Below are 17,576 nucleotides of genomic sequence, written 5' to 3'. Positions count from 1 at the left end.
CCTTTCACCAACAGAAGTTAGTCCAATAAAAGATATTACCATGACAGATGTGAGTCATATTATTAATGTACTAGAGGAAGCGGCTCAGGTACTTCATTGATGAGAACAGTAGAAAAACCTATATAGAATAAAGTGAAGGAGAAAGAGAGAGCCTCTTTCTGAGATTATCCTTTTCCTTCTCCCTAATGATCCTATTTGCTAACAAATACATACATTCTTAGTGCTGTTGTGGCTTTGTGCAGAAGTGTGAATTGTCTCAGTAGATTCTGATGTATTGTATCTTTTAGGCAAAGATATCGAAAACAGGGAATACAAACAACACATGTTATGCAAACCCGCACCACTAGGTGGAAGCAGATATTTTGAGTTGTCATTAATTGAGAAACCATTTCAAAAAGCGAAGTAATGTTCTTGGAATTCTGCTTTAAGCCACAAGGCACACAGCTAAGCAGAGTCATCTTTTGAGAGCTGGATCTTTAATTTTTTTTCCATACGAGAACCTGCTTAAAATCCCATTAATAAACTGTGTTCTCTTCACTCTCCTATTTGTCTGTGCTGTGACGGAAAAATAGAATTGTCTGTCAATAATGGCTTTTATTTGAAGCAGAGAGTTAGAAAACATGTGTGTAAAATGCTTTGAAGAAGAAAATCTCTCTAGAAATGCAAATTATTATTATTATTGTTGTTATTGGGTCAAATTCTACAGTAGGGATTTAGGCTCCTAGCTTCCACTGATTTCAGTGGAAGTTAGGAGTCTAAAGACCTTTGAGGAGCTGGGCCTCATACCCTACTCAGACAAAACTTTGACTGACTTTAATTCAGCCTAGCCCTGCATTGGGTTAAGCCCAATATCTTACTGTACATTGTACAGAAGCTTCTTGCTAGCAGGAGTCAGTCTGCAGCTGTTTTTTCAGTAATGCTGTCAAGGTTCCTTCCCCACTCTGAACTCTAGGGTACAGATGTGGGGACCTGCATGAAAACCTTCTAAGCTTACTTTTACCAGCTTAGGTTAAAACTTCTCCAAGATACAAATTAATTTTACCCTTTGCCCTTGGAATTTCCACTGCCACCACCAAACTTTAACTGGGTTTACTGGGAAATGTAGTTTGGACACGTCTTTCCCCCCAGAATCCTCCCAACTCTTGCACCCCACTTCCTGGGGAAGGTTTGGTAAAAATCCTCACCAATTTGCATAGGTGACCACAGACCCACACCCTTGGATCTTAGAACTATGAAAAAGCATTCAGTTTTCTTACAAGAAGACTTTTAATAGAAGTCAAGGAATACCTCTGTAAAATCAGGATGGTAGATACCTTACAGGGTAATTAGATTCAAAACATAGAGAATCCCTGTAGGCAAAACCTTAAGTTACAAAAAAGACACACAGACAAGAATAGTCATTCTATTCAGCACAACTCTTCTCAGCCATTTAAAGAAATCATAATCTAACACATACCTAGCTAGATTACTTACTAAAAGTTCTAAGACTCCAGTCCTGTTCTGTCCCCGGCACAAGCACAAGCACAAGCACAAGCACAAGCACAAGCACAAGCACAAGCACAAGCACAAGCACAAGCACAAGCACAAGCACAAGCACAAGCACAAGCACAAGCACAAGCACAAGCACAAGCAGCAGCAGCAGCAGCAGCAGCAGGCAGACAGACAGACAGACAGAGACAGACCCTTTGTTTTTTATCCCTCCTCTCAGCTTTTGAAAGGATCTTGTCTCCTCATTGGTCATTTTGATCAGGTGCCAACGAGGTCACCTTGAGCTTCTTAACCCTTTACGGGTGAGAGGATTTTTCCTCTGGCCAGGAGGGATTTTAAAGGGGTTTACCCTTCCCTTTATATTTATGACAAATGCATCTTCTGTATTTACCAGCTTTGTTTTCTTGCATCCTCAGTCATTTTGGGCCTTGTACATAATGTGTATAAATGGAATATTTATCATCCTCTCTGACTGGGAACTACAGGCCGGTCAGCCTCACCTCAGTCCCTGGAAAAATCATGGAGCAGGTCCTCAAAGAATCAATCCTGAAGCACTTACATGAGAGCAAAGTGATCAGGAACAGTCAGCATGGATTCACCAAGGGAAGGTCATGCCTGACTAATCTAATCGCCTTTTATGATGAGATTACTGGTTCTGTGGATGAAGGGAAAGCAGTGGATGTATTGTTTCTTGACTTTAGCAAAGCTTTTGACACGGTCTCCCACAGTATTCTTGTCAGCAAGTTAAAGAAGTATGGGCTGGATGAATGCACTATAAGGTGGGTAGAAAGCTGGCTAGATTGTCGGGCTCAACGGGTAGTGATAAATGGCTCCATGTCTAGTTGGCAGCCGGTGTCAAGGGGAGTGCCCCAGGGGTCGGTCCTGGGGCCGGTTTTGTTCAATATCTTCATAAATGATCTGGAGGATGGTGTGGATTGCACTCTCAGCAAATTTGCAGATGATACTAAACTGGGAGGAGTGGTAGATACGCTGGAGGGGAGGGATAGGATACAGAAGGACCTAGACAAATTGGAGGATTGGGCCAAAAGAAATCTGATGAGGTTCAATAAGGATAAGTGCAGGGTCCTGCACTTAGGATGGAAGAATCCAATGCACCGCTACAGACTAGGGACCGAATGGCTAGGCAGCAGTTCTGCGGAAAAGGACCTAGGGGTGACAGTGGACGAGAAGCTGGATATGAGTCAACAGTGTGCCCTTGTTGCCAAGAAGGCCAATGGCATTTTGGTATGTATAAGTAGGGGCATAGCCAGCAGATCGAGGGATGTGATCGTTCCCCTCTATTCGACACTGGTGAGGCCTCATCTGGAGTACTGTGTCCAGTTTTGGGCCCCACACTACAAGAAGGATGTGGATAAATTGGAGAGAGTCCAGCGAAGGGCAACAAAAATGATTAGGGGTCTAGAGCACATGACTTATGAGGAGAGGCTGAGGGAGCTGGGATTGTTTAGTCTGCGGAAGAGAAGAATGAGGGGGGATTTGATAGCTGCTTTCAACTACCTGAAAGGGGGTTCCAAAGAGGATGGCTCTAGACTGTTCTCAATGGTAGCAGATGACAGAACGAGGAGTAATGGTCTCAAGTTGCAATGGGGGAGGTTTAGATTGGATATTAGGAAAAACTTTTTCACTAAGAGGGTGGTGAAACACTGGAATGCGTTACCTAGGGAGGTGGTAGAATCTCCTTCCTTAGAGGTTTTTAAGGTCAGGCTTGACAAAGCCCTGGCTGGGATGATTTAACTGGGAATTGGTCCTGCTTCGAGCAGGGGGTTGGACTAGATGACCTTCTGGGGTCCCTTCCAACCCTGATATTCTATGATTCTATGATTCTAATGTGTTTTAAGTGATGGTATATTGTCAAGCTGCATTCAGTATGGGTTGATCTGTTGATCCTCATTAGTGAGAGAAGTGTATGAATTACGAGCCCAAGCAGGATCCCGCTGCTCATTGCTGCAGCTCAGCTTGCCCTGCTGCAGAACACTATTTGTGTGTGTGCACAAGGCTTGTGTTGTGAAAACCTTGCCCCCTGTAAATACACTCAAAGTCAACCTCTGATCCAGCTCTTGTCATATGCAGCCAGTTAACATCACAGTGACCACGGCTGTAAAGCTGTGGCCTCCTCCTTTTGAGGGTCTACTGTTGCCCAAGCTCTAAGTCAAGCTGAGGCAGTGTTGGGGTGATGAGGTGCTAATTTGTGAGCTCCTTGATGCCTGCACAGTGTTTGTCATGGCTTTGCCACACATACTCTTGTTCTGTTCTTGATCTTAATTTGTTCTGTGGCATTACATAGTTCATGGTGTTACTTGTCACATGCATGAACACTCTTCCCATCATTGGTCCATCCGTAGTGGACTTATATGTGGATGCCTTGCCCGGATGGTAACAGCTGCAATGAGCAAGCATTCTTACAATTACCTGTGCTCCTACCTGATGCTGCATTTTGGAAAGGCCCGACTTTATGGAGCCAGGTGTAGACAGCGAGGGCTGCAGAACACCAGCCCAGAGACAGGCAAACTCTCTGTGCTGACCAGGCCCTTAGCTTCTTGCAGAGTGGCCTGCTGTTTATGTACTAAAAATGGAGTAGGCCTCAACGGTGTGCCACTGGATACTTTCCATCTTGTGCAAATGTACGAGTCCCCAGTTTACACAATGGCATGGAACAGGGGCTGAGTCACATCAGACCCTGAATCAGGAAGAAAGTTCCCGAAATAGGTAGCACTATATTAGTTATCTGCTGGTACCTGGTCAAAGGGGGCTTTTTTGCTTGCTTTATTATCCTCTTGTCTGTTTGTTGTGCTGTTAAGATGTGTTAATTAATTAATGACAGTTAAGGACCATCTTGTTCTCTGTTTGTACAGGTCCTAGCACAATGGGATCCTGCTCTGTGACTGGGACTGTGAGGCAGGACTGCAATACAAATAATCACATGCTGATCTCCAGAAATATTTTTATACCGTGGCCATCCCCACTAGCTTAAGAGATTAGTCACGGAAAATGGAAGTTTGTGAACCTGACATCTGCAGTTTAACTCAGTCCCCTTGTCTCCTGCACTGAGTGTTCTTTCTGCTCAATACACACTCAATGGTAGGCATGCCCACAGAATAGGGTTATGAAGATGGGTCTCTGGGAGGCTTTGACTTCCTCTACCATGGGATGCTATTGCAGGAAGGAGGTTTGCTGGGAAGAGATGGGGTCCATCTGACCAAGAAGGAGAAGAACATCTTCATGCACTGACTCACCAACCTTAGGAGAAGAGCTTAAAACTAAGTTCAGAGGGGCAGGTGAAAAAAGCCACCAGGTAAAAAAAGGTGGCCTTAATAGAGGACTAGCTGTGTGGGGAGAAGTAGATGTGGAAAATTGCAGTAGAATTATAGGAGAAAGAAGAGGGAAATCCATGGGGGCATCTGCTTAACATCTTAGATGTCTGTACACACAAGCAAGGAGGAATAATAATGGGGAATAAACAGTAAGAACTGGGAGTTTTAGTACATAAATCTTCACTGAGCTTAACTGCATCACAGATACTTGATGGGGTAAATCTCATGACTGGACTATTGGTATAGAGGACTATAGCTTGTTGAGGAAGGACAGGCAGGAAAAAAAAGAGAGGACATATTGCATTGTAAACCTGTTCTGAGGTCCAGAAGGAGGTGAGAAGCAGACCAGTTGAAAGTCTCTGAGTAAAGATAAAAGAGGGAATAAACAGGGGTGAGGACCTGGTAGGGGTCTATTACAGACCACCAAATCAGGAAGAGGAGGGAGATGAGGCATTTCTAGAACAAACAACAGAAATATGCAAAACACAAATCCTGATCGTAATGGGGGACTTTACCTACCCAGACATCTGCTGAAAAAGGAATATGGTAAAACCCAAAACTACCCAATAAGTTCCTGGAATGTACTGGGGACAATGCTTTGTTTCAGAAAATGGAGGAAGTGACCGGGGGGACAGCCATTTTAGACTTGATTCTGACCAGCAGGGAGGAGCTGGTGGTGAATGTGAAGGTGGAAGGTGATTTGGGTGAAAGGGGTCATGAATGATAGATTTCATGATTCTAAGGAAAGGAAGGAGTGAGAATGACAGGAGAAGGACTGCCAAAAGCAGACTTTAACATCCTGAGAGAATTGGTAGGTAGTGACCCATGGGGCAAAAGTCTAAGGCATAAAGGAGTTCAGGAAAGCTGGCAGTTTCTCCAGGAGACAATATTAAAGGCACAACTGCCAATGCAAAGGAAAGAGAGGAAGAATAGTAAGAGGCCAATGGCTCCATCAGAAGTTTTGTAATGACCTGAAAATCAAAAAGAAATCCTACAAAATGGGGAAACTTGGACGAATTACTAAGGAGGAGTACAAAAGAATAGGGTGTCCGTGTAAGGGCAAAATCAGAAAGGGTAAGGCACAAAATCAGTTATACATAGCAAAGGACACATGTAATTGGAATTCTTTTTCCATATGGTTTACTGCAAAGAGTGTCATCACTCTGAATGCTTTAAAGGCAACATCATCTCCAAAATCAAGTGTGGGCTCTACATATGGCCATGCACATGACACCACACTGTATTAAACACAACAAAAAATAATTTAGTTGATTTGTTTGGCGGGACATGGAAATGAAGAATAAATTTCAATTCATTGTAAAACAATATAAAAATCAATATTTGTAATACAGTCCAATAAGATTTCATCAAGCTTTTTAATCAACCGAATTAAAAAGCAAAGGAAACCAACCACCCACACTCAAGTGTCACTGTGCATTCCAACCAACCAACCACACTCAAGTGTCACTGGGCATTCTCCAAGGCAGTTTCTTCTCTTTCTTTGTTCGGTGCTTTTATTTTCTATCCATTCAACCAGGAGCAGATTTTCCAATAAAACCAATATTGGAAAGTGTGGCAAACTGAGAGAGGGAAGGAACCAAAATTCAAAATGATTTAGAGCGAATGAGAAATTCTACACTGGAGCAAATGTAGCCACCTATTGGACTGCGTACATGGATGGGCCCAGATATTGAAATGTATTTAGGTTCCTCACATCTATTGATTTCAGTGCGAGTTAGGAGCCTAAATACCTTTGAGGCTCTTGTCCATGTCATCACAGCACCTACCTGGTCAGCGGCAGTTTATGTGCTATGTCACAGTCACAGCGATGTCATAATAGTGCTTGCATATTCTGAACTGGCTATCCTGGACAGGACAGCCTGAGAGGCCAGCTGCCTATCAGTACTGGAGCTCTTTGGAGAAAGGACTGGAGGAAGTGTTGAGGAAAGATTAAAACATGAATAAATTTGTGAGTGAGCAGGAGGTAACCGACAGAGGTAAGGGTCAGCATTGTATTCTCTATATCCATTCTATATTCACACACACATTTAGAAAGCATAGGCATACAGATTAGCTGTAATGTTCTCCATTTGTATGAGCAGAACCTCAGCTGCTGTAAACCAGTGTCCCTCTGTTGACTTCCTTGTAGCTGTGTTGATTTACACCAGTTGAGGAGTTGGCCTACAGCCTCTGGACCTGGAAACTTTCCTGAGAATCTGAGTTTCTAGGGAATGTTATGGGGGAGGTCTTCCTTCTTTTCTCCCAGTTGTTTTATGTTTGTTCTGGGTCCTCATTTTGTGTCTTCTGCATCCATGGAGCCAACTCCATCAGAGATAGGGGAAATTAGAACAAAAAAGGCAGAAGGACTTCTCCTCTAGCTGTCTAAATGAAGCTCTGCTAATATCTTAAATGCAAGAGAACAAAGCATGGGCTCACATTTCTTAGCAACACTAGTGCTTCTCATCCCACACAGATGGGCAGAGTAGGTTACAGTTATGATTCCGTTTGCATCTGGGTGTTACAACTGAAGGATGCAATTTACATAACGGATGGGCAATCACCTAACCTCAAGCAGTCTTTCCTGGGAAGGGGAAATCTTGTTAGTTCCTCCTTCATGCTTGGAATGCTGTTACAATGGAGACAGATAAATACGGCCTTTCAGATTTCTTGTGAAATATTAAGTCTCCTGGAGAATTTCTGCCCAGAGCGAAGAGATACATGGGAGATCAAATCCTGATTTTTTTCATACATCCGCTATTTCATTGTTTCCTCGAGTTTAAGGCCAGAAGGGACCATTAGATCCTCTAGTCTGACTTCCTGTATTTCACAGGCCACTAAATTTCACCTAGCAACCCTACACTGAACCCCAAAACTTGTCTTGGACGAAACCATTTCAGTCTTTAGGAGACAAAACTGTTGTGTGCCATCGGCAGAGGACAGGAGAGACTGAGGTTCCACCAATGCCTGAGGCCCTTGCAATGGTCGAGAATTGATTAGGTCAGATATACTCAGATTATCCTAGCAGGTGATCAGTGCCCCATCCTGCCATTCAAAGGTCCCTGCCAATCCGACCAGGGGGAAATTCCTTCCCACCCACAACTCTGGAGATCAGTTGGACCCTGAGCATGTGAGCAGGACAGCTAAGGAAACAGATTCTCTGAACCATCTTAGAGCACTGGTCCACCCTAGCAGGTGTCCCATCTCCTGCTACGGTCAATCCCTGATGCTTCAGATGAAGGTTGGAGGGACCCACCCCACCCCACCCCACCCCACTCACAGCGTACACCTCACCAATTGTGCATGGGGGTGGGGGGGGCGGGGGCAGGGGAATTCCTTTATGACCTCTACAGGCAACTGTACAGGGGGGAGGGATAGCTCAGTGGTTTGAGCATTGGCCTGCTAAACCCAGGGTTGTGGGTTCAATCCTTGAGGGGGCCATTTAGGGATCTGGGGCAAAAGTTGGGGATTGGTCCTGCTTTGAGCAGGGGGTCGGACTAGATGACCTCCTGAGGTCCCTTCCAACCCTGATATTCAATGAACTGGATGAACTCCGTTCCATGAGTCTTCTCTGCAAGTATTTCAACTACCATAAAAGAAGATTAAAGGCTTTCTTCAAAACAAGGGGCCTAAAGTTAAGCTTCTAAATTCATACTGAGGTCTACAACAGTGGCCTGATTTTCAAGAGATACCGAGCCCCAAAAGTTCCCAGCATAGCCAATAGACACATCTGGGTGCGCAGGATTTTTGAAAATGAGGCCCTGACTAAGCAAAACTCTTAAGCATGTGCTTAACTTTAGCTCTATTTCTTGGCTTAGAGTTAAATTATTATTCTGTATGCTATCAAAACTCATCAATTGACAATAAAGAGGGAAAGGAAGATTATTTTACGTGGGGACCTACTTGAAAGGAGCAAATTTGCTTCATTATGGTTTCCCCCCAAGCACACTGGGTAGTTCAGCAAACAAACCTGGTCATGAGGAGGAAGGAAGAGGATTTCCAGGATTCCCAGGTCTACTTCTCACAGTGTTTGGGCTCCTGCAGAATCTTTACTGGATAGTGAATTAAAGAGGCCAGCACCAATTTCTGCTATCAGTGGTAACCAGCCGAATCCTTTTATTTAATTTCAGGTGTTTATAATGAGGTTGTTTCCCTCCTGGCACATATGGGTGACCAAGATAAGGGCAAAATTGCCCTTAGGATTGCCTTTATAGCCAAGATCAAGCGGGCTATCGTTCTGACAGTTCTGCTCGAGAAACTGCAAAAGGATGAGGTAGGGCAGTTTCATGAAATTACATCCACTTTCCAGGTGTCCACACCAAATTCTGCCTGACTTCATGGGGGTACAGGGGACTGCACGGGAGTAATTCAGTGTAGAACTTGGCCTGGCGCACCATCAGGAGAATCAGTATTCGCCCTTCTGTCCTCAGGCGTAAACTCATCATGCAAAATGCTGTTCTTACAGATCAGGATGATATAATGCTCTCTAAAGAGAGCATTGTCCTTTTACACACAGTGGAGTACATGGGCTGTAGACAGTAAAAGTACACGATCGGACTAGCAGTAATCTCTTCTAATAATACTTTGCCCTTCTTTAGCATCTTCGTCCAAAAATCTCAAAGCACTTCCCTAATACTAATGAATTAAGACTCACAGCACCCTGGTGAGAATGGGAAGCATTATCCCCATTTACGGATGACTTGTGTCACAGGGAATTAAGTAACTTGCTCAACACCACTTAGCAAGTTAGTCAAAGAATGTGAATAAAACCCAAGTGAACTGACTCCCTGCTCTAAATCCTAGCCAACACTCCTTTGTTATGATGACATATTATTGAGATTATAGCATCGAAGGGACCCTTATCTATATATTTTCTACTGGGGGAATTCTGCAAGAAAAAAATAAAAATGATGCGTACAATATTTTAGAAGTTCTGCAAAATTCTGCATATTTTGTTTGTCAAAATAATACAATATGATTACACCCGTTAAAATTATTTTTGGTTATTTATTTCAAAATACCTGTCAGCAAGTATGTCTGTATGAATACAGACACCAAAAAGGATTCAGGAAATGTTTTTTGACAAACCAATACCTTACTATGCATGTTAATAGAGAACTCTGAGTAATAATTCATTTAAACTCAATACAGAACCATATTTCTTGCACCCCTTAGGCGCAGTGCAAAGGCTTGGTAGAGTCAGGGGTAATGGAGGGAAGTAAATTGCTGGGAAGGAGCCTGGGTGTGAACTTGGAGCGTTGCTGGGTATGGGTGGGAAAGTATGGAACAGTTTTTTTGGGAGGGGCGGGGAGGAATTGTTAGGCAGCTCCCCCCATGCAGACCCTGTCTGACCCCTAAGCTCTCCCATTCAGTAAGGCACATCTGCCCCTGTCTCCATGTGTTCCTGCACACCCATGGGTCCTTGCACCCCCGTCCACGTGTCCCTCCACTCCCACTCAGAAACCCACTCCCCCGCATCCCCATGTGTGTTAGGGGGCTTATTCCTTCACCCACTTACTTCCCTGGTCCTTCTCGCATGAACAGAGAGCAACAATACCCGAAGTCCAAAGGTGCAAACAATTCGATGTTTATTGGGTGAACTTCCAGCAAGCATGATTTCAATTTCCTTCCTTAGTGTCCCCCTTCCCAGCTCTGACACCACAGAGCCTTACAGCTGTGTCCCTGTTCCCATTCCTGCCCTTAGCCAAACATGATTCCAATTTCCCCAGCCCCATTCCCTGTTCCCATTTCCCCCTTTAGCAAAACATGATTCCAATTTCCACACCCCCATTCCCTGTTCCCATTTCCCCCACCCACACACCCACCCCCTCACCTCCTGATTGACTGCAGACTATCTAGTAAAACTTGACTTCTGCTTAGCTATACCTTAACCAATCCTTTTCCTGAAATTTAACTAACCAATCCTAACATATTGTAACATGATTATGTAACCAATTATATCCCACCACCTTAATTAGTTTACACCCAGCAAAATTAATTATACAGCAGAGAGAAACAATCACAGAACCAGACAGAGATTATACAGACAAACAATGGGGAAATGGGGACTACAGTGATAGAACAAACACAGAAATGAGGATTTCACATCCCAGCTAGTGATAAGTGAGTTCTTGCCAGACAGGATGCTATCAAACTAAGTTTCCTTTTACATCTTCTAGGCCCTTCCCTCTCTGCTCCATATTCACCAGCCAGGCCATTTTGAGGATGTGTGTTATGTGGGACTATAGACATTGCTAATAGCTGTTTTGCATTTCGTTTTTCAGGTGCTGGGCATCGCTCTTACAAACAAGGTAAATTCTAAATAATCTGCCCTCAGCTCTTGCCTTTTCTATCCACAAGTTGCTTGTTTAAATTGCACAGAGCTTGATTTCCTTGCTACATCAAGCAGGAGTCCTGGCTGCTCTGGTGTAAGTGGCCCTGGATTTCTTTCATGAACCTGGGTTTTCTCTTCTTCTGAGGTGGGTGCAGAGCCAGGGTCCTCTGCCTTCTGGAGTCTGTGGACACCTCTCTCCTCTCCTGAGGCTAGATTTAATTCCTGATCTTTATCTTCTGGACTCTGGTTCTTCTCTCCGTTTCTCATCCACATCCTCTTGTTTCTCCTTCTGGATTATGTAGGCCATGCACCTAAAATTAACCCTCATCCAGAATGTCACGGAGATTAGCTGTGCCATTTTGGAGACCAGAGACTCCCAGAAGTTCAACTTCTCTTACAAACTGGAGCTCCTTGGCTACATGCTGGTGAGTGATTAGGAGCTTTGAGGACTGAAGTACAAAGGAGTTTGTTGTAATGTCATAAGACTGGTTTTCCAGGTAGATGTTGTTTTATCCATTGGCTGTGACTGTACCACTGCAGTCTCATAAGCTACCTGCATGGCACCCAGAATGCTGCTGGGTCCACTCTGAGCTTGGCAGGGATGCCGACCTATTGTGGGCTGTAAGTGGCAGGAATGGCTTGCGTCTGGCGAGTTATCTTTCTGTCCTCTGTATAGCCTGCAGATGGCCCTACGGTCCATTTCTGAGGCAGAGAGCCTGCCGAGCACGGTGTCTGTTTATTACAGGTCTGGCATATGGCCCTGTTTCAGGGTGTGAGAGGAAAGCCTCTCTGCCTTTCAAATCCATTTCCCATTTTTTTCATTTCCCTATTCATGCATTTCAGGACTTCATTAAAAAGGAACCACTGGATTCCCTGGCATCTCCAGTTCGCTACAAGGCAATTCTTGCCATTAGACATCTGAGGTAGGCTATTTTCTGCCATATTTCCTGGCACTGTGACGTCGTCTTTGTTAGTTCATGAGTGCCAGGTTGGGAGCAGTTTGATGCCTGCCGGGTTTGGCTCACATGCTGCTCACCAGCAGAACTTTAGTTCTTGAGGGTTTGAATGTGTCCATTTGGAGGTTTGTGCTTGAAAGACACAAACTTGGAGGTTGTGGGGCATGCAGTACAATGCAGGAGAGTTCAGATGGGGAGGGAGGTGTCTGGCTTGCTGGCAGGGGGAAGGAAGCTTGTGGGTTTCTCTAAAAAGGGGACTTGAAGCTTTAGCTTTACTTCTCGATGAGCCAATACTTAATAGAGGTGCAAAGAGGTGCTCAGCTGCAAAGTGAAGGGTTGTTTGCATTTGGGGTTTTAGATTGAGACAATTTCCAGTCATTGGACCCATTTCTTTTACTTGGAGGTGGTACTGAGTCTAATGCATGACTTTTCTCTCTCTCTCTTTCTTCTGCCAGCAAACTCAAACCGTCTTTGACCTTGAAGGAAAACCGTGAGCTCCTTCATCAGTGTTTCAAAAGTTTGTTTCCCCTCCCTCCCTTGGAGAAGATGATGAAAGAGGAAGGTGAGACAGCAAAGGATGCTCTGCCTATACAGGTACGTGACAACAATTCTCCTCAGGCACCATCCACTGTATTTCTGCCCAGCAGGCACTGGGTGATGGCAGTCACACATGGCCTCCCTGGCAAGGTTATGGTTAGCTTTCCCCAGTCCCGTCCCCCCCCCCCCACACACACACATAAATTATCTGTGCTGAGCCTCACTCCTTCTCTTCTGGTTTCAGTCACTGTACGTAGAGTCCTTGGAAGCCCTTGGCAAGCTAATGAAGACTTTGCTGGAGGAAGAACCAACCGCACACTGGTTCCAGGAAATGTTTCAAGTGAGTAGACCATTGAACCATGGTGGAGATTGTTTGTTTGTTTGTTTGTTTGTTTGTTTGTTTGTTTGTTTGTTGTGTTACTGCAGGGAAGAGTCAGAGATTTAGGGGGTCAAGCTTCAGTTGTGGAGGAATTTTCCACAATGGAGTGAATTGTCGGGGGAAAAAGCACCAAATTCTTCCTGGGATAAGCAGGCATGTGCCCCGCTGAAATCCACAGAAGCTATGCCATTTTATGCCAGGGCTGGATTGGGACCAACTTCTTACAATGTAGTTGACACTACTTGGACCGGCAAGAAAATCACCACTGCAGTAGCCAAATCCAAGAGAACCAGTTGAAACTGATCACTTCTTCAAAGAGGAATTCATTCATATTGAGTTAAGCCCTGTGTATGGAAACTCATCCAGAGGAGACTTCCTGTTCCTCAGACATGAACAGAATATCCTGAAGAGCTGAGGGGTGGGGAGTTTGATGCACCTTCAGTATAAAAATGAAGTTCTAAAAGGAGCTGGGCTGGGGGGGACTTCTCTGCTCTTCTTCAAATTAATAAAAAGAAATGCTCCTCTCTGTCATTTGGCCACTCCACGTGGGAGAAGTTGCCCAGGAAACAGAACACAGCAGCAGACATCAAACAGCATGCAATGTGGTAGACAGCTCCCGTCAGACAGTCTACAGGAGACATCACGTACACAGGCCCAGATTCATCTCTCATGTAACTCCTTTGGCTTCAATCACTCAGAGGTGAATCTGGTCCCTGGGACTTCCATTAGACATGTAATTCCTTCGCTCCATGGAGGTCGGATGCTTTGGAGAGGGATTTTAGTGACAATTAAACCTGTTTAAGAGGAACTTTGGGGAGGGATTTTCTGGTACTAACTCTGTCCATTCCCCTGCTCTACCAACAGCTACTAGAGACATGGCTCCGTTCAGAGAAGGAGTGGGAGAGAGAAAGGGCCTTGCAGGCCACCATCCAGCTGCTGACTGCCTATCAAGAGACAGTTCATAGCACAGTGAGTATAGCCTTCCTCTTCCTTGAGCTGACTTCCCTGCTTATATCCGATCTGACACTCAACGCAAATGCATGAAAAACACTTCCAGGGCAGCAGCTGGGATCTCAAAGTGACTAAGATCCCTCTGCTTCCATAAGAGAGAGGTTTACACAACAATGCTGTGACCACACTCCGGGCAGACTGCAAGAAGTAAAGGGCAGACAATCCCCCAAACCGATGGCTTATTCTAGAATTACATTCACCAAGTCAACAGCAAAAGACCTTCCACCCTAGTTAACAAAATGCCAAACACGGTCCCCTTTTGGCATTCCAGACCTAAGCTCCCATCTAAACAGCCCAGTCTAATATAGTGAGGGGTTACTGAAAACCTGATTCACCATATGTGAGGTTCACCCATCATAAAAGACCAGATGCTGATCCCCAGGTCAATGTGAATCTCAGGTCTTTCCCAAATAGCATGCTGCCAGCCAATCCTTAATAACTAAATTGAAGATTTCTTCTTAAAAGAAAGAAGAGAGGTACAAATGGTTAAAAGATCAATATCCATATAAGTGACTGTCAATGTTCATAGTTCAGGATCACAACAGTGATGGAATAAACTGCTGGCTTGTACAAGTCTCTCTGGAATCATCCCAACAGATCAGAATCCAAAGGCAGCTTAGATGTAAAGTCTGTTAGTTTTTCCATGCATTTTCCAGGTTCTTTCAAATGATGATTTGGAAGCTCTCTGTCTTATGGCTTACACTTTCCCTGTTCAAAGTTTCAGCAGACTAGAGATGACAGGATGAGGCCCGAGCCTTCTCTTTTCTAGCTATTCTAGCAGGCTGACAAGCCTACCTCACAAAAATGGTTACAGCAGGACCTTCCCCTGAGAAAGACTAGGCAATGCAGATGGCCTCCTGTACTTGGCTTTGAAGCTAATCTTCTATTGCGTGTGCATACACAGTAAACTAGTTACTCATTCGCATAAGGTGATTAGCCGTTCTTCCATTATAACACAGAGAGTTAAGCTGAAGACAATGTAGAAATTATTAGTTTCCTGCAGTATCTTACATCTTTCATTTTAAGGTTAACTGAACACCTTGCATACATAATGAAGACCTGAAAGGGAATGAGCATCTACAAGCTAATTTGGTTACATAGTGAAACTTCTAACTGCGTATAGATCAACACAGACAAATAGACTTAGCATCTATTGTTCATTTTTGAATGAGTTGATGTTTGCTAGTCTAATCCATCTCTTTGAAATTCACATGCAAGTGAACTGTCTTGATACAGGGGAAGTGCCTCTTGTTAAGTAATTATGGGTCATACACAGGTTGCCTGGTCTGCCAGCGTCACAAATGCATTCTTGGTTCTTATGCTCCCAGGGTGGTAAAGGAAAATTTCTATTTAACCAGCTAAGAACATAAAACATAAGAATGGCTAACCTGCCTCCCGCAAAAGAATGGTTCATCTGGCCCAGTATCCTGTCTTCTGACTGCATTGTGTGAAGAAATGCTTCCTTTGGTTTGTTTTAAACCTGCTGCCTATTAATTTCATTGGGGGACCCCTTGGTCTTGTGTTAGGTGAAGGGCTAAATAACACTTCCTTATTGACTTTCTCTACACCAGTCATGATTTTATAGACCTCTAGCATATTCCCTCTTAGTCATCTCTTTTCCAAGCTGAAACGTCGCTCTTTTTTTAATCTCCCTTGGGTGAGAAGTTATCCCATAGGCCTAATTTTTGTTGCTCTTCTCCGTATTTCTTCCCATTCTAACACATCTTTTTCTGAGATGAGATGACCAAAACTGCACGCAGTACTCAAGGTGTGGGGGTCCTGTAGATTCATACTGTGGCATAATGATATTTGCTGTCTTCTTATCGATCCCTTTCCTAAGGGTTCCTAACATGTTGTTAACTTTTTTGACTGCATGTTGAGCGGCTGCTTTCAGAGAACTGTACACAATGACTCTGAGGTCTCTTTCTTGAGTGATAACAGCTAATTTAGACCCCATCCATTTCTATGTACAATTGGGATTATGTTTTCCAATGTGCATTACACAGTACAGTACAGGAATCAGGGGCACAATGTTACCAGATGTGCCTGTTACTTTGGGGTAGGCTCATTGATTAGGGTTACTCTTCTTGGGGGCGGGGTCTGTAATTCTATTACTGTGCTGCTTATGTCACTTGTGTGTTCCTATGGAGCTCTACTCCTTCCTTCTGCAAGTGCCCTCCCAATGGAGCTACCCTGCAGGACCTCGGTTCCCCAGGGCTGGGTCCCTCCAGCCCTAGAACTAGATGAACACGCACGCACACACTAGCAGAGCAAGTCTGAGCGGACCAGGTCCATCAGCCCTCTCCAGCTGATCCTCTCGTATGTCCCTGTACTCAATGGGCTGGGTTAAGCAGCACTTTCAGCTGCTCCCCTGTCAAGGTTCCTCCCCCACTCTGAACTCTAGGGTACAGATGTGGGGACCTGCATGAAAAAAACCTCCTAAGTTTATCTTTACCAGCTTAGGTCAAAACTTCCCCAAGGTACAAAATATTCCACCCTTTGTCCTTGGATTGGCCGCTACCACCACCAAACAAATACTGGTTACTAGGGAAGAGCTGTTTGGTCACGTCTTTCCCCCCAAAATACTTCCCAAAACCACAAGGTTTGGTAAAAAGCCTCACCAATTTGCCTTGGTGACTACAGACCCAGACCCTTGGATCTTAAGAACAATGAACAATCCTTCAGTTTTCTTACAAAAAGACTTTTAATAGAAATAGAAGTAAATAGAAATAAAAAAAAATCCCCCCTGTAAAATCAGGATGGTAGATACCTTACAGGGTAATTAGATTCAAAACATAGAGAACCCCTCTAGGCAAAAACCTTAAGTTACAAAAAAGATACACAGACAGAAATAGTTATTCTATTCAGCACAATTCTTTTCTCAGCCATTTAAAGAAATCATAATCTAACACATACCTAGCTAGATTACTTACTAAAAGTTCTAAGGCTTCATTCCTGGTCTATCCCCGGCAAAGACAGAATATAGACAGACACACATACCCTTTGTTTCTCTCCCTCCTCCCAGCTTTTGAAAGTATCTTGTTTCCTCATTGGTCATTTTGGTCAGGTGCCAGCGAGGTTACCTTTAGCTTCTTAACCCTTTACAGGTGAGAGGAGATTTCCTCTGGCCAGGAGGGATTTTAAAGGGGTTTACCCTTCCCTTTATATTTATGACATCCCCTCTTATGTGCCCCAAGTTTAACACATCCCTATCCCACTTTCACGTTACGATTGTACTGGTAGTAACCCACTTCATGAGCAAACCCCACAGTATTTTTGGGCGCTACCGGGATCTTTAGCTTAGGTAAAAGAAGGGTTGCTGCAGAGTAAATGGGGGAAGCGTAAAATACAGAGTAAAATTTGGAGAGAGAGAGAGAGAGAGAGAGAGAGAGAGAGAGAGAGAGAGAGAGAGAGAAGCAACCAGCTGAACCATAAAAGTTATTTATTGAATAATAGTGATAACTACACAAGGAGGGCTAAACAAACATAATGGTTACATTTGAAAGGTTAATACCTGAGGAAGAAAAGAAAACGGAGGGGCG

This window comes from Natator depressus, chromosome 20, assembly GCF_965152275.1.
Source record: "Natator depressus isolate rNatDep1 chromosome 20, rNatDep2.hap1, whole genome shotgun sequence".
Classification (NCBI taxonomy): domain Eukaryota; kingdom Metazoa; phylum Chordata; order Testudines; family Cheloniidae; genus Natator; species Natator depressus.
This window is presented reverse-complemented; position numbering follows the sequence as displayed.